The sequence below is a fragment of the Prunus mume genome, linkage group LG3, assembly GCF_029339155.1.
Source record: "Prunus mume cultivar Tortuosa linkage group LG3, ASM2933915v1, whole genome shotgun sequence".
Classification (NCBI taxonomy): Eukaryota; Viridiplantae; Streptophyta; class Magnoliopsida; order Rosales; family Rosaceae; genus Prunus; species Prunus mume.
This window is the reverse complement of record NC_142700.1, coordinates 5,399,705-5,418,249: the sequence shown is the minus strand read 5'-3', so window position 1 is coordinate 5,418,249 and position 18,545 is coordinate 5,399,705. Positions and strand designations below refer to the sequence as shown.

Sequence of the window (18,545 nt, the reverse complement as noted above, 5' to 3'; positions counted from 1 at the left end):
TTCACTGTTGATTGCTTCCTTCCAAAAAAGAGCTTTTGGACTAGCCATGGCCTCTTTATAAGTTTGTGGCTCAGTTTCAGTCATAAATGTCAAGAAATCCGATCCATAATTCTTTGGAACCTTAGTTCTTTTACTTCTTCTAGGCTCTGCCTCATTTGCAGACAAACTAGATGAAGTTGGATTAAAACATCATCATTCTCTTTCGAATGGTAATCACTTGGTCTCCTTTTTGTTGTAAAGGACCTATCTTGTTTATATGGATATATGTCTTCATAAAATACAGCATCAACAGATTCTAAGATAGTGTTTGCATGTATGTCTGAAACCTCATATTTAAAAACTAAAAATCTATATGCAGCACTATTAGATGCTAAACCAATAAAAACACAGTCAATTGTTTTTGGTCCAAGTTTGGTTCGTTTTGGCAAAGGGACAACCCCACACTTTTAGAATTTTATAAGTGGGCAATCTCCCTTTCCAAACTTCATATGGACACTTATTAGTCTTCTTTTGTGGGATTCGATTCAATATCACATTTGCAGTAAGTAAGGCTTCACCCCATAGATTGTATGGAGCCCCTGAACTGTTTAACATGGAATTTATCATATCTTTAAATGTTCTATTTTTTCTTTCAGCAACACCATTCTATTGTGGTGTGTATGGTGCTGTTGTTTGATGAACAATTCCATGTAATGCACAGAATTTAGCAAAAGCAGTGGATTCATATTCCCCTCCTCTATCTGACCTTAATATTTTTATTTTTCTGTTAAGTTGATTTTCAACTTCTGCCTTATATGTCTTAAACATATCCAAGGCTTCATCCTTGCTATGTATTAAGTATACAAATCACTATGAATCAATCCCAACAACTCATTGGACTTTTCAGGTACAGAGTTTTTGTCTTGCAAATTTTGACTCTATGCAAGTTTCACATTTATTGTTTGAAATAAAACCAAACTTGGGCAGCAAACCTAAATTACACATCCTATATAAAGAACGAAAATTCACATGACCTAATCTAGCATGCCATAAACTAGATGAGTGAACAATATAAAGCCTTATTCATATTATTATTAATAAGATTGGCAGATACATTGAGTTTAAACAATCCATCAGCAAGATAGTCTTTGCCTACAAACATTCCCCCCTTAGTCAATACAAATTTGTTAGACTCAAACACTAGTTTGAATCCCTTATTGCTAAGAAGTGGACCAGAAACCAAATTCTTTCGAATTTCTGGCACATGTAGCACATCTAGGAGGGTTAGTACTTTTACAGAGGTAAACTTCAGAAACACTTTGCCCTTTCCCATTACTATAGATGCAGAAGAATTTCCCATGTATAAGTGCTCATCACCATCTATTTTCTGGTAAGTAGAGAACATTGCTCTATCACAACAAATATGGCGAATGGCTCCAGTGTCTATCCACCAATCAGAAAAATTTGAGACCATATTTGTCTCAGAAACTACTGCAACCAATGCATCTTCAGCTTCTGTAACATTTGCGTGATTGTTCCTGGGCTGGTTGTTTGAATTTGCAGGATTGTGGTCCCTTCTATGGCGACATTCTTCTGCTCTATGACCTGGTTTCCCATAAACCCAACAACTACATTTTATCTTATTGAAATCATTCCCTTTAGCCGCTGGTACAAATTTCTTTGTAAACTTCTTATTTGTCTGGGAATTAGATTTCTGCTTTAAAGGATTGCTCTCAACTATATTTGCCTTGGCTTCCATATTTGAAACCACTCATTTCTTCTCACTTATTCTGTTATCCTCTTCAATCCGCAACCTTAAAATCGGATCTTCAAGAGTCATCTCCTTTCTTTTACGCTTGAGATAACTCTTAAAGTCTTTCCAAGATGGAGGAAGTTTTTCTATAATAGATGCCACTTGGAAAGAATCACTTATTTTCATGCCTTATGCAAGAATATCATGAATGATCTTTTGGAGGTCTTCCACTTGATTGACAACAGGCTTGGAGTCCATCATTTTGAAGGCTAGAAATTTGCCAACAACACAGTTCATTGACCCAGCATCTTCTGTTTTATATTTCTTCTCCAATGACTCCCACAGTTCTTTGGCTGTTGTGAAAACTGCATATACATCATACAGTGAATCATCCAAGGCATTGAGAATGTAATTTCTACAGAGGAAATCATTGTATTGCCAAGCAGAAATTACATTCAAAGTCTCTGCATGAATATTGTCTCCCTCTGCCTTAGGTACAGTCTCTGTCACAACATTAGCCAAATTCAATGTTGTTAAATAAAACAACATTTTCTGCTGCCAATAGTTGAAATCCTCTCCCTTGAATTTTTAAGGCTTCTCGGAATGAGAGTTCTTCCCTGATTGTTCCATATTCATACTGTCTAAGAATGTTGGAAACAATTAGTAACTTGTATAATATAACAGAATATATATATATATATGTGTGTGTGTGTATATATATATATATAAGGCTTTTAAATGAATTAATATATAACAACAGAAAAATTACATATACAAGAGTTTGTATTAAACCAGAAATACTAACTTGCAGAGCTGATAGAGGCTAGCAGATTTGCTATGTCCTTAGACAGTATTTCGCCCTCACTCCTGTGCTTGTGGTTCTGCAGACGATTGTCCATCAGGATACAACTATCAAAACCAAAATTCTAGCACTTGAATTTTGGTATCTGGCGAACTACAATATGGATATTCTCAATGGTTTTTCAGTGTTGTGTGAGATGTATTGGGTTTCAAAACTTGGTTTTGTTCTCTGTACGTTTGGCTATTTAAATAAGCCTAAGACACCCCTTGAACAAATATGTCTGAACTTTGAATTTCAAACTAACAGAAGTTATCTGAAGTTATCAAACTTAAATATTTATTGTGTCCCTACTCTTATAAAGAGGGTAGGAAACTCTTTTCCCACTCAAACTCTAACACTTGTCTTCTCAACTCCACAAGGTCCAGAGGGCCAGACATGCGGGCAGAGTTGTTTTCTTGCGGATGGTCGAAATTTAGGCTACCCATTTGGATGTAATGTTGGAAATGAGAAACACACAGCAAGGACTGAGATTGGAATTTGGAAGAGTAGGAAATAAGAGTACTATTGAGTTCCTTCCACTTAGTGAAATCAGAATGGTTATATATATATATATATATGAGGGGTTTTGTAGAATATAAAATCCCAGGTGGAGACTTCTAAGCCTCATATTTAGATCAAAGGAGATCTGCAAGTTTAGGTTGAATGCCCTAACTTTAGCATGGTATCATATCGGACAATTTATTGGCTTGTAGAACCCAGTTTGGCTAAATTTATTATTGCTAATTGGTTTTGAGTTGAATGTTCGGAGTAATGACAGCCATCAAAATAAAGAATAATTAGGCTCAATAAAACTTGCAATAAACTCTCTGCCCGTTTTCACAAAAATTAATAGCTATAAATGAAATAAAAAAATCAATATAACAATTGAATACTAAAACTGATGCAATATTAGATTTTATATTCAAACAATTAATACCAAAACTGACGCAATTGAATACTAAAGAATTAATATAACAATTAATACCAGAACTGAAATTTTTATATAAATATATATATACTTGCTTTGAACTTTCAATTAAAACAAAAGGTTTTTTAGGTTTTAGACATAAAAAAATTTTCACTTTTGGAAAAAGCCAAAGCTTTTTCAAAAGACAAAAAAACCACTCAACTTTCAAATCAAAGACATGCAAATGTATTGGATTCCTTAGGAAATCTAAAAATAAATAAGGACATTTTTGTCCATTTTTGCTTCTTTTAAAATTTTTCTCTCCACCTCCTTTTGCTTTTTCCAAAATGTTTAGACTCAACGATTTTGAAACACTTCAACGTTTCGGTTTTAAAACACTTCAACTGTTTAGCATTGGATGTTTCCATGTAAATTGATTAATGAGTAATTGGTAATGAAACAATACAAGCTATTTAAAACAAAAAATAACTTAGGAAAACGTAGCTCACTTCAATTTGTTTTTATTTCAATGGTAATTAATTGGCTTTTGAATACTATTAACATTATTAAGATTCTAACTTTAAAATGATTTTGTAATTAATTGGTTGGTTGCTTTTGTCTAGCAATTAAAATTTGATTTTTAAATCTCTTCCAAAACGTGCAAACCAACTTGGCAAATAGTTTAATATTATTGTTTTAACAGTTTTGTTAAGTTAGACTTTAAAGTTTGGATTTTGAAAACGTGCAGTGAAAGTGTGTTACCAACAATAATACGGTAAGGAAATAAAACAATAAACAGACACAATACAAACTCTGATTTGTAAAGAACAAAAGGACCGTGTAGATAAGATCATGAAGTAGATTTCCATTTCCATTTCAAGTTATTAATTTATTTAATTAAAATTTGAAAATGTTAAGTTTCTGTATTGTCTTATTTCACAAAATTCAAACTGAGTTAATTTTTTGGAATCACATATTTATGGCAATGTTCAAACTTGCATAAGATAAAGTATTAATGGGTAGCACTTATCTCGCGGTGTATGATATTGGACCCCTGATATATTGATTCCATCATAACTCCCACTTGAAAATCACGTAAATCTCTATTCCCATAAATAAGATAAACCTTGAACACAATCGTTAGTGCAATATATATGTATATTTATATAAAATACTCGAAAGACACCACACATAACGTAATTTGATCCATTTTCCAAAACCAAAGATAATTGATATCCAAAATCAGCAATAATATGATTAGAGCATTGATATATTAACACTATTGGAATAAAGTCAGCAATTAAAATATCCCGAACAACAAAAACGAACTGTGCAATATATATGGTTTCAAATGTACAAAACGAACTTTGCAATATATATACCACTGCACGACAAAGATGCAACTAAAAAAATTTCCTCAAAATTATACAAACCGATAATTATGTTTAACCAACAAACTAATAATAATAATAATAAATATTTGGATAGAGCTCTGAAACTCATGGATAAACGGTTCTTTGACAAAAGGCTGGGAACTTATTTGGTTGTTTAAATAGAATATTCAAATAATCACGCTAGCAATTTCAAACCGACATGCCTCTTACCAAATGCCTTTAATGAATAAAATTAAATAGATTTTAACAGGGACAAACATATTGCCGTCAAAAGCTTACATAAATATAGATATGCAATTGTAACAATTGTAAACTACAAAGAATTACAGCAGTATGGAAAGAAAATAATTTTAACCTACAAAGGCTTTAGATTGTTATGAAAAATATGGTTTTCCTTTTCCATAAAGCCAAATACAAAAACCTTTATATTATAAATAACTTATAAACAAATTGGAAAACTTTTAAGGTACAATGAAATAGAAGAAAACAAAATAATAGGTAAGTAAAACAAAATAACTAATAAGTAAGAAGGTAAGTTTGATACGGTGAAGCACGTCAACGACGATGTTCTAAAGCCTTTGTAGTCTCCCTACGTGCAGGTCTGACGGTCTACAAGACTCCAAGATATGACCCCTTGTACACAAACTTAAGATCCACTATGAGCACGTTCATAAATGGATATAGATATCCAAGTCACATAACCATTGCCAAAATAATAATATAAAGTAGATAATATATATAAAAGTAGAAAATGAGAGAATTAGTTGTGGTGGTGATTGTGGTATGTGATATTCTGATAGTGTATAATGAATGTTCAAATGTGAAGGAGGAGTGGCCTTTTATAGGTATCCAATAACATGCAACCTTCACCAACAAGAAAATTAAGGCATTCAATATATAAATAAAACCTGAATATTAAATATTTATAACCCTCACAATAAATAAAATAAAACAGTCAAAATAATTAAGTAAATAGAACGGTTAAATTTTTAAAACCTTTTTAAAATTCCAACATGTGAAAGGTGAGGGGTGAGGACAAGGCTAGCAAGAATAGACAGTGACATTGTTTAGTGAGAGGAAACGAGACACGTCTCGTCCTTCTTAAATCTTAAAAGTTTAGGACAAAGGGATTTGAACATATTGGTAAAGGAATTTGAACATGTGGCCTTTTAAGGTGGGGCAAATGCTTCCTCTCCTAGTAGCTGTATGCCTGTGGAATTGGTCTTTTAGCATTAATGTGCCTGAAATCAAGCCCAAATCTTGTAATTTGGGCACGAGGAAGATATGTGAAGAGAGATAGGAAGGGAGAGAATAAAATCAATGTCCCATGTAGAGAGTCACGTTTTCCCTAAGAAAATTGACATCTCAACAACCATTACTTGTGACGGTGGATTAACTACTGCTTCAGCACATTAGTTGTGGGTCATAATCTTGGTATTTAACTTGTCGAACTTCTGCGCTAAATATAGAGTAATGAGCCATCAATGTAATGGTGCAGTGACTGGTCGGTATCCAATTTAATATGACAAAGGACAGACAATAAGACAACAACTAATGATTGGTACGATTTTGCATAATGGCTAGCAGTGAAGCAAAACAATTAGTGGGACCGACGAATCGTCTAGTGGTGCCACAAGGCACAAGTAGGCATTAATACCACACCAAACCAACACAGGAATTCCACACAACACTCGTATATAAAACCTCGATTCCAAGTGGAAAACTCAACTCATCAACAACCATTTTCAATTTCAGTACTCTTCCCAGTTAACTAGTTTCATCCAAATGGGAAGCCTCAAATTCGAGCCTCCACAAGAAAACAATTCTGCCTTCACGTCTGGCCCTCTGGACCTTGTGGAGTTCAGAAGACAAGGCCACATGATGGTAGATTTCATTGCTGATTATTACCAAAACATAGAGAAACACCCAGTTCTAAGCCAAGTCCAACCTGGCTATCTCAAAGAACGCTTGCCAGAATCTGCTCCATACAACCCTGAACCCATTGAAACCATCCTCCAAGATGTTCAAGATCACATTGTCCCTGGCCTAACACATTGGCAAAGCCCTAACCACTTTGCCTACTTCCCTGCAACTATCAGCACAGCAGGGTTCCTCGGCGAAATGCTCACCACTGGTTTCAATGTTGTGGGGTTCAATTGGATTGCATCCCCAGCTGCAACTGAGCTCGAAACCATTGTCATGGATTGGCTTGGAGATATGCTCAAACTTCCCAACTCTTTCCTCTTCTCTGGCAACGAGGGCGGTGTATTGCAAGGCACCACTTGTGAGGCCATTGTTTGTACCATGGCAGCCGCCAGGGATAAAATGCTAAGCCAAATTGGTAGAGAGAATATTGGGAAGCTAGTTGTGTATGGATCAGATCAAACACATAGCACGCTTCAAAAAGCCTCCCAAATTGTTGGGATTCACCCAAAGAATTTCAGGGCCATAGAGACCACAAAATCAACATCATTTGCACTTTCACCTGAGATGCTAAAGTCGACTGTTTGTTCAGACATAGAAGCTGGGCTTGTCCCATTGTTTCTTTGTGCCACAATTGGAACAACTGCAGTAACAGCCGTTGATCCATTGGGGCCACTTTGCGACGTGGCAAAAGAACACGGCATGTGGGTTCATGTGGACGCGGCATATGCTGGAAGTGCCTGCATTTGTCCTGAGTTTCGACCTTTTATCGATGGCGTTGAGGGTGCAGATTCATTCAGCCTCAATCCCCACAAATGGCTCTTCGCAAACCTCGACTGTTGTTGCCTCTGGGTTAAGAATCCAAGTGCTTTGGTAAGCTCACTTTCGACAAATCCGGAGTATCTGAGGAACAAGGCCACAGATTCGAAGCAAGTGGTGGACTACAAGGACTGGCAAATAGCCTTGAGCAGGAGGTTCAGGGCCATCAAACTATGGCTTGTGCTTAGAAGCTATGGGGTGAACAACCTTAGGAACTTCATTAGGAGCGATGTGAAAATGGCTAAGTTTTTTGAAGGGCTTGTGGAGATGGACAAAAGATTTGAGGTTGTGGTGCCTAGGAAGTTCTCTTTGGTGTGTTTTAGGGTTTCGCCATCAGCAATTAGTAAGGCTAATTATCCAACTGCAAATTATGAAAAATGTGTAAACGAAGTGAATTGCAAGTTGCTGGAGGCGATCAATGGGTCGGGTCGGGTGTTCATGACCCATGCTATGGTTGGAGGCATCTATGTGTTGCGGTGTGCAATTGGAACAACTCTGACTGAGGAAAAGCACGTAGGCATGGCTTGGAAGGTGGTGCAAGAGCATGCAGATGCCATTCTCCATCCACCATGTATTAATTAATATGATGCCAATTCCATGTCAACTAATGTCTTTGGCGACAAAATTGGGTTGCAATCTTGGTTGAAGAGGTTGTTGGAGATGCTCTAACTCTATTTCGAGTTCCATTTGGATGAAACTAGTTAATAGAAGCATCTTGAACGAGATTGTGGTTCAAACTTAGATTATTTACTAGTTTTTAATTTTTTATCAGTACTATTGTCATTTTTCTTGTGGTGGTTTTAATTTTCTGAAATAAATTGTGCTGCTGTTATGTGTTAAACAAAATATTCTAGACATTGAGATTTATTAATTATCTATAGAGCGTTGCTAAAGGGAGAAGGGAGGGTCTGAGACGAGAGAGAAACGAAGGGTTTCTTTAGGGTTTAGAGAGCTTTTCTTTACTTTGACGTATTAATTTGTCTAGCTGACTAGATTGATGAATGCTAGCTAAAATAGTACAAACCACCTATTTAATTTTGTTTAATTAGCCAAGATCATAAATCGATTCGAAATCAAATATTACAAAAGAATGACAATGCTCGAGTTGTTTAGAGTGGTTAAAGTTTTGTTTCACTACTACAATATCAGTGAAACGACCTGACCCAATTTTTACTTTAGAATCCGGGTCGAAACTCGCTTAAAACGATACTGTAACCGCAGTGGGTCATAAATGACCAAAATGCCAAAACAGTAACATAAACCCTGAGCCCCTAAGTCCCTAACTCATGGTTGCGCTGATAATTGTAGGCTGCCTACGTAACCTTCTGAGGGATCAAGCCACACGTAGTTCTTTCTTACATTCGATAATCGAAGCATTTCTGTAAACTGGTTCTAGGGTTGGCATTCACCGGAGTATCCGGGACTCCGTTTTACGATCCGTAAAATAATATACGATCCTGGGAACGTTTAGATTAACCTATCTGAAAATGGCTACGATCCAACAGTGCAAAACTATTGAACCCGAAAATCACACAAGATGCGAGATCCGTTAGGGGTTCAAATGTTAACCAAATTTAGATCCGCGAAATCCTACACTTTCGTGACGACACATGGATCATTCTAAAACTGAATGTGATCTCCACCAATCTGCCCACTCGCCGCCACACGCCCCGGCAGCTCATGGGTGGCTCGATCAATTTCCGGCGACCGGAAAAACTGCGAAGCGCCAGCCCAAACTTCTAACTTAGGTAAAACACCCCATTTGGAACAATTTTTGTTCTTGAACATATCCCAAAAAGTGGCCGGAACTGGCCGAAACTATGCTCTCAAAACCGGCTGAAACCTAACTCGTAAATCGAGCTATCTACGCTTGAAATTTCTGAAATCCTACCCAACCAGCAGCTAGAGCATGAAAAATAGCTAGAAAAACATACCTCACTCGTCCGATTTGGTGGCCGGACGACAGAGAACGAAAGGTTGGAAGTTCTGTCAAAATCAAGCACCGCCTGTTTCGTGGTTGTTTCCGGAGACTGTGGCGCGGATCGAGGAGGTGAAGGGTTGGGGCTGGAAGAGGATTGCGTGGTTCATTTGGCACTGGTCTTGCCGGAATCGGAGGTCGGAGCTGAGAGAAAACAGCTCTCAAATTTGGCTGGTCGTGCCCCTGAATTCAGAAATTTATGGGTTTATATAAACTGAAGTTCGATATATTTACGGTTATGCCACTGAACTTCTTTTAATCGTAACTCCTTTATTACAACTCCTATTTAAGTCCACTACGTGTCTACGGACTCGTTTCGTCGCGCTCTACGCAACAGTATAACTAAAATTTCCAAATTCCTTCTTAGTCAAAAAGTCAACTTTTAAACTAATAAAATATTCTAGCGGTCTTTTATTGGAATTAATTAATAATTAAATATTAATTAAGGACCGGATTGTTACAATCAGGCTTTAGGCACCCATATTATTTGTGCTCTTTAGTGTAAAAGGCACAATTATTTGTGCTCTTTATTAATAGCCACAGTGCAACCACAACAAATTGGTCGATTTCCTGTATAAGAGTTTCCATTGTTTATTAAGCACAAATTTACTTTTTCCGTGTCCTATGCTCAATACTTTTGAGCACGGAAGTGGTTGTTCTGACACATTGACTGCTGCATCCGATTTCACTTTTATACATGCACAGCAATTATTCACATGTGCCCAAAGTATTTATTTATGAAGAAAAAAAATTTGATTGCCAAAAAAAACCTAAACCACCCTCTCTCTCTCTCTCTCTCTCTCTCTCTGAGCACCACCGCCACCTACTTTAAACGGTTGTGTATTTTCTATGAACAACCCATCAGAAAAATCAAACCTAAATAAAAGTTATGCGTCTTCATCAAACCTTCACATACACCCAAAAAAAAAATCAAATTAAAATTGTAGGAGACAATATTTCAATACAACTAAAGAGTTATAAAAAAAAAAAAAAAAATCACACCTTCAACCTTAGCTCATGCTTTGAGCCTTCAATTTCAAGAGCAGACAAACAAAGGAAAAAACTCCATACCTAATTAGCAGATAATCACATTCAAAACACAAAAAATACAGATCTAAGTAAGCCAACAATGGTATGGATAAAAAGAAAAATATTTTTTAAAAAAACTATTAATAGTAATAGTAGTAGAGTTTAAATGGTATAAATATCCCAGATTTATGATATAAATAAAATGGCAAAAACTTCTTTTGAAAAAAAAATAGAAACAAATTCTTACCCGCCATATATGATATGGAACCAAAGAACGAATAAAGAAGAGGAAGAAAATAAGTGAGGAGAGGAAGAGGAAGAGGGGGCTGGTTATAGAGGGAACGATAAGTGAGAGAGAGAGAGAGAGAGAGAGAGAGAGAGAGAGAGACGTGTAAAACACAAAACAGAAATATATATATATATATATATATATATAAACAAAATAATTAGGGGGAGACCGGTTTTAAACTGCTTTTTTTTTGGGGGGAGTCAATGTTTTAAATTTAAACTTCGCTTTGAAAAAAAATATATTAAAGAAATTACTACACCTTTAAATTTTTATAAATTGTTGTACACAAAATGATTTTTATGTTTGGTATGTCAAATTTTTTGTGTCTATTTAAATAATCACTTACTTTTCCTTAAAAAAAAGTATCAAATAATAAATATTTAACTACTGTGCCACGATTTTTTGTGCCCATTAGGGGTGGGCATATAAACCGGAAAATCGGAAAACCGAACCAAACCGGATGCAAAAAAACCAGAAAAAATCGAGTTGACTAAAAAGTCAACAAAACACGGAAGTGGTTGTTGTTTTATCCCACTCTTTTCACTCTTTTCAGTCTTTCTTTTCAGCTTTCTTTTCTCTCTCTCTCTTTCTCTCTCTCTCTCTCTCTCCCCACCTTCCCCTTTTGTTTTCTTTTCTTCATTCTTCTCTCTGCGACTTCTCTCTTTCTCTCCGCTCCTTTCCCTTTTCTTTTCTTCTTTCTTCTTCTTCTCTGATACTTCTTTCTCTCTCATCTTTTTCTTTTCCCTTTTCTTTTCTTCTTTTTTCTTTTCTCTGCGACTTCTCTCTGTCCCCCCATTCCTTTTTTTTTTCTTCTTCTCTGCGACTTCACTCTCTCTTTCTCTATGCCTTTTTTTTTTTCCTTCTTCTCTGCGACTTCACTCTCTCTTTCTCTATGCCCTTTTTTTTTTCCTTTTCTGCAACTTCACTCTTGCTCTCTCTCTCTCTCTCTCTCTCTCTCTCTCTCTCTCTCTCTCTGATTTGATGAAGAAGATGAAATGGTTCTTACTATGGAGCCTTCTTCATTCGCTGGTAATGAAGATCCTAAGACTATATTCAAGCATCAGAGTCTCATGCAAGGAGAAATCTGGTGTTGTATTCAATTTTTTTTATTTTTGGTCGATTTCCTTAGATCTGGTGTGTTGTAATTTTTTTTTTTTGGGTTTTGTTTATGATTTCTGGTTTACCTAGCATTGGATTATCTAGGGTTATTTTGCTGCCGAGCGATCTAAGAATGAAAGCAAATATCAAATATTTTGGATCAATTTTTTTTGGTTCAGAGAAGTAAAAATTGCTTAACTAGATTTAAGTTTTTATTTTTTATTTTTCCTTATTCTCCACTGATCTCCCTTTTTCTTTATTACTTTGTATGTGACTTGTCAGAGAACCAGCTCAAACCGAAAAACTGGAAAATCGGACCGAAATAGCCAGTTCGGCTTGATCCGGTTTCTCTCTTGTTTTCTTAAAAATCGGACCGAATCGGACCGGATGAACGATCGTTCCGGTTTCAGTGTGAGCTGCAAATCGGACCGAACCGGACCGTGCCCACTGTTAAAATCGTATCCTATGTGCATGAATTTAGTACCATTGTTCGTGTTTTATAAGAAATCAGCACAAAAAATAATTTATTTGTGTCTAATATTAAAAAAGAAGGCACAATTTTTTATTTGTATCCTTATGCCCGTTGTCTTTGACCAGTTTTTTAGTTGTGTTTAATCTGTTGTTACGACTGATTAAATTTGTTAATATGTTAGAGTTTTTTGATTTACTTATGTGGTTTAATAATGAACAGAAAAACACATAACTGACTTATGTGCATCGCGATTACCCGTTAGTATTAATATGCTAAATGTCACTATGTTCCTATTTGTAATATTCATCCAACAACTTAGAATAATGATAAGTACCTTCGGAAACATCCAATAAAATACCAACTGATAATTGTATTAACATTCATTTCTATCTTTGTGTATATATAATTTATGGAATTTTACATGCTTTAAGTTGCTATTCTTTTTATTGAAATAGTTTCTTATATAATTATATTTTTTTCTACCGAGACATGTGAGTGTACAAATTTCCTCACGAGAATATTCGGTTGCAAAGATTCCTCTTCTTTCTTCGCCTCCTCTTTCTCCCTGCAAAATAGAATAAATGAGAGGGCCACACCCGAGGGGTGTTGGCTAAAGGCCCTCCGATGCCTAAATTAGTTCAAGAGTTTATAAGAAAAACATTAGCTAACTAGGGTACGAAGATGTGTTTATGGTGTAAACCGGGCGGCCGGAGCCTTATGTAAAACAGAGAGAGAAAGGAGGTGGCTAGGATTTGAGAGGAATTTTCTGCAGAGTTTCAGTAGAGATTTCAGACGTACCCCAACCCTTGTGTGTCGCCATGCTTTGATAGTGGTCTCGGAGGCTAGGGTTTCAGAGAAATAATTCCGTAGATAGAAGGGAATTATTCCTCCCCTATTTGGAATTGATTTGATTAATTAGGGATTTTATTTATTAGGGTAAATCAAATCCCTAATTGTGGTAGGTATCAAATCAAATCTTATTCTAATTAGGTAACTCCTCATTTAATTGGGAATCGTGGTAGGAATCAAATCAATTCTCAACCCAATTAGGTAACGTTCAATTTAATTGGGTAATCCTCAATTAAATTGAGTAACTCCCAATCAGGTTGATTAATTCTCAATTAGGTCAAATAATCCCCAAATGGAATGAATTATTTGACCTAGGGTTTTGATTTAATTTGGTTACCACAAATGCCCCCCAGCTTCTGCGTGGCGCGCGGTGGCATATAGGAGACGTGAATTATCTGTTGAGATGTCCAGCTGTGGGCTTCCTTCTTGGATTTGGACTCCTTTTACAGATTGGGTTCCTAATTGGAGGGAGCCTTTGACTGTTTTTGGAGTTGGGTTCCCAGTAGGAATAGGCTTATGATTCTTTCTTGACCTAGGATGCCTAACCTGTGTAAATGCAGAGCTTCTCTTCACTTTTCTTCACATCCGAAACTTAACTTCTCTACTTTCTAGCTTGAGAGAGATCTTGGAGGATTTGTACTGCTTGTCGAAGAGAGGAGTCGCCGTGCATCCTAAAGTAAATCGAGCACATATATTTCTTTTTCTTCGTCTTTTCTTCTTTTTTGGCGGAGAAGGTTAGCTGGGGGAAGTCCGCTAGTTGTCATTGTGACATGCGATGGTTGGCGTGGGCGGCAGCTATGGTGGGGCAGGTACGCGTAGATGAACCAGCTGCGCCTATCATCGTAGGCCTCGTCGCTAAGTGGGTATCCGGAGGAAGTTGGTGGTATGCCCCTTGCCCAGGATATTGAGATATGGAAGCATAATGGTCCAGACTTGGATGATCTGTTGACTGGGCAAGATGAGTGTTCCGCCGGACTCCTTAAAAAAAGAAGGTTGATGTCAAGTCTTCATGAAATGAAGCTGCGAATTAGTTGGCGAAAGATGTGTCCCCTTTAAGGAAGAAGCCAAGGATCCCTTCTGCTGAGAAGACTCAAGTGAGAGCTGTTTCATTATTATCTGCCAGGGTTAAACATCTTGTTTGTGTATATAGTAGGAAGGTTGGTGGTATGCGTGGTGTTCAGGGTGTTCTGCCCGAGCCTCCTGCTGACACGCTCGAGAACCATGATGTGCTTCGTGAGGCAGCTCGTGCCTAACCTAGGTCTGCCGAGTGTCAAAGAGATGCAGACATTCCTCCTCGAAGTTCGAGTCGTCTACATCGGTCAAAAGATGGAGATCAAAGAGGGAAGTCTGCTCATGATCCAGCTTTTGAGTCACGGGCAGTCAAGCATGGAGTTGATTCAGTATCATTGACTCCTTTAGAGATGAGGTTGGCGGAGGCTATGAGGATGAGAGAATCATCTGCCCAGGCTAAGTGTTCTTCTCCAGCGTTGGCGGTTGATCCCAAGGCGAACAAGTCTAGCCCTACAAGGGATGCCCGCGTGTTTGATCTGCTCAAGACGTACTTCCTATCAAACCCGTCTTCCTGTGCTGAGTTGGTTGATCACATCCATCAAGCCGGCGATCTTGGCACTTTCTCGTGCATTTCCTTGGAAAAACAAAGGGAAGCAATGTTTCATCTGATTCAAAAAGGATTGGTTTTTGCTGCTGAAACTATTCAAACTCATATGTTGTTGCCCTCTTGTCCAAATTTCAATGAGTTGGAGAAGAACGCTGAATTGGCTACCACTTTCCACCGAGCAAGCCCGTTATGAAAAGAAGACATCGATTTGAGGGCAATGATAAGCTCGAGTTGAAAAGCTTCCTTACTGAGAAGGATTCCGAGCTCAATTCTCTTGCCGCTGATTTAGTTAGTCGAAAAGATGCCTTTTTTTGTCTTGAGTGTAAGAATGCTGACATCTCTTTTAGCTATGACAAGCTCCTAGCTAGATTTCATGCATACCACAAGTCCGTAGAAAAATCCAAGTCTGAAGCCATCATAGATGCGTACAAGTTAGGCTACCTACACTGCGCAAATGGGACTACTCCCTTGTATACAATTGATGACGTAGACATCAAGACGCTCTGCCCCGACTCACCCCTGTAGAAGGAGGAGCTGAAGAGAAGGCAACCGAGAGAGGATGAAGCGAGAGGAGGACATGAGATAAGATGATGGCGGATGTCGCAGAGCAGGCAGATAGAGCCACCAAGGCGTGGATGATCAGCGGAGGCCGAAGAGGTCAGTAGCTCGAGGTCTCCTTCTGGCGTCCCAGAGTAGATGAAGACTTCTTTGTTTCTTCTCAGGTTTTGTAGTTTGCTTTCTTGCTTAGAATAATTGGTCTTATTTGACCATCTTCTCTTTGTTGAACTTGGCCGATTGGTCAGCTTGTTATGAAAATTTCAGTTTATTTTTCACTTCAGTTTACATATTGATTTGTGAACTACTTGAGTAACTAGCTTGTGTCTTGATTACACATCTCCCTATGGTGATTCATGAGGGCCAGGGTCCCCTTGGAATGACTCCGGGCATGTTCTGCATATCCCTTAAGATGGTTCCCCTTAGGAAATTGGCAAGTGTCGGGCCCCCTTTAAGGGGCTCCGAGCGTGTTCTGCACATCCCTTAGGATGGTTCCCCTTAGGAAGTTGGCGAGTGTCGGGCCCTCCTTAAGGGGCTCCGGCGTGTTCTGCACATCCTATAGGATGCCTTGGTCGCGCCTTGCGTCTCCCAAAGGACGCCGCTTATGGGCAATGTGTGACTATCCCGCCTCCCTACGCCTTCCTTAGGATGCTTTTTACCGCCACGCCTCCAAAGACGCTTTGGTTGTCGTCCCCGCGTCTCGAAGGACGCCGCTTATGAGCAATCAGGACTACCGCCTCCTTAGGGAACGGATAGGAACCGGATACTTCCCTTAGGAAATTCTTAGTGCATCATGTGTCTCCCTTAGGACGCTTTTTATGGGTTGTGTCTCCGAAGGACGCTCGTTGCCACCCTGCGTCTCCCTTAAGACGCCGCTTATGGGCGATCGCTTTGCGGTGATCTGCCGCTAATGAATGGAGCGCTGTCGGTAACCAGCGATTGTGGGCAGCCAAATAGGCAGATGATGTTTCTCCAGATGAATCGCTTCACATCGGCTTCTTTAATAGAGGATAGAGCTTCGGCCTCGATCCATTTAGTAAAGTAGTCGGTGGCGACGATTATCATGTCCTTCTTGTCGGGCACGGGTGGCAAAAGTCTCACTAAGTCAATGACCCATTGCATGAATGGTAGACTTCGGTAGGTAAGTTAGGGATCGGCTTGTATCGCTGGCAGGGATCACATTTCTTGACATATTCAGTAGAGTCGTGGCGCATGGTAGGCCAGAAGTAGCATGTGTTTAGAGCCTTCTAGACGAGTAATCTGCCCCTATAGTGGTTGCCACACTCGCCGCTGTGAATTTTATAGAGGACCTCAAGTGTTTGAGGGTCCCTTATGCAGATGAGATGAGGGCCGAAGTATGATCTGTGGATGAGCTTGCTGCAGCGCATATAGTATCTCGTGGCCTTCTGCTGGACCTCCTTAGCTTCGGACTTGTCCGTTGGTAGGTTTCCATTCGCTAAGTAGTCAATGATAGGGTCTTGCCAGCTGGGGTCCTCGTCAATTTGCATTATGTCGATTGGCTCTATTTCTTCAATGCTTGGTCGGTCAAGGTGTTCGACCGGGATGGAGCTTCTGCATGCGCGTTCTTTGCCGGGGGTATTTGTTGGATGGTGAAGGTAGGAAACGCCTTTAACAACTCTTAGACTTTGTCAAGGTACAAGATCATCCTTGGATGCTTCGTCATGTATTCTCCTGACGCTTGATGATCAGTTGAAAATCTGAGTAGATGGCTAGCTTCCATTTTATCTTTTCTGTGGTAAATTCTTGAACAGCGATAACTCATTTTTGTTCTTGTTTTAATTTCTCATGGCAGTTTATCGTGAAAAATTAAGGACCAAAAAAAAAATGTCATCAAACACTCACTCACCTTGTGTTGCGTGCAAGTTTCTACGGCGAAAATGCACGCAAGAATGCATGCTCGAGCCCTATTTCCCACCCGACCAGCCTCAGAAATTTGCAAACGTCCACCGGGTTTATGACGTGAGCAACGTCGCCAAGATCCTGAATGAACTCAACGCAGGCCACCGCGAAAATGCGGTGACTTCACTGGCCTATGAGGCGGAGGCCCGCCTCGAGACCCATGTACGGTGTGGGTTTCATCTCAATTCTCCAGAGGCAAGCTTAAGCAAATCCAGGTGATCTCTACAATTCCAAGAAGGACTTATCTGCCTACATTGGCCCTCGGGCATTGATGATACCAGTTTTCATCCTTCCCAACAAGCAGATGTAAATGCATCGTGCCCATGTTGGGGATTTCCAATTGTCCTCCGCCCCAACATGGTTGCGGCAGAGGACAGCTGATGTAACAACAACAACAATTGTTCGAGGCTCATCAGCAAGAGCTTGTGAGGTACAATGTGAATGGGATGGATGCGGCGGCAGCCATTCTTGGAAATGGGTTTAATCGGATGCATGCAGCTGGTACTAATAGTGTGGTGTCACTGGTTCTTTGGGTTTGGGTGGCGGCTTTGATAATAACCCTTATAACCACCAGATTAAACCACACAAGCGGCTGCTGCTGCACATCATCGCATTCTCTTGACTATCAGGCTCAACTCATGCTCCAGCCACACCAGCCCAAGCAATCACAAAAATCGGAAGGGAGGAGAGTTGAGCATCACCTGCCTGCCTTCTTCAATAAAGGAGTTCCCATCCTTGATATGTAGAACGCTAGTTTCTAACTTATTTTATTAATTGAATGTGTGTTTATATTTTCCTTTTTTGATGTTTTTCTTCTGGTTTTGCTAATTGTATTAAGTGATTTGGATTCATGATCCCTAGTGTCCTAAAGTTTCTCTCCTTTCTCATTTATTTGAAGGTATATATGCACCATTTCTGTATGGATTTTATTGATTGCATGTGTGAAATAAGTTCTTTAAATACCTCTTCTATTTACTTTTTCTGAGAGAAGAGTCTCTCTTTCTTGGTATTATTGTGGTCTACAGTTAGTTTATGAACTCACAAAGTATATTGCTGAATTCTGTGTTTTGAATTTGTCAATGAATAAAGTTGTAATTGGGTTTTTTTCATTTTGTGAATAT

The 18,545-nt window shown here is 38.7% G+C and overlaps 1 long non-coding RNA gene and 2 pseudogenes across 1 annotated transcript; 2 read left to right on the top strand and 1 right to left on the bottom strand.

The window, feature by feature from the left end:
• Positions 1 to 6,659: 6,659 nt before the first annotated feature.
• LOC103325211 (phenylacetaldehyde synthase pseudogene) lies at positions 6,660 to 8,240 on the top strand (annotated as a pseudogene).
• A 2,217-nt stretch (positions 8,241 to 10,457) lies between these two features.
• LOC148918504 (uncharacterized) lies at positions 10,458 to 10,959 on the bottom strand. The gene is made up of 2 exons (XR_016125513.1): positions 10,871 to 10,959; positions 10,458 to 10,665 (listed from the first exon to the last, which is right to left on the bottom strand). It is a non-coding gene; the product is annotated as an uncharacterized LOC148918504 (long non-coding RNA).
• Positions 10,960 to 16,472: 5,513 nt separating this feature from the next.
• On the top strand, positions 16,473 to 18,170 carry LOC148918503 (LOB domain-containing protein 10-like; annotated as a pseudogene).
• The last annotated feature ends 375 nt before the right edge of the window (positions 18,171 to 18,545 follow it).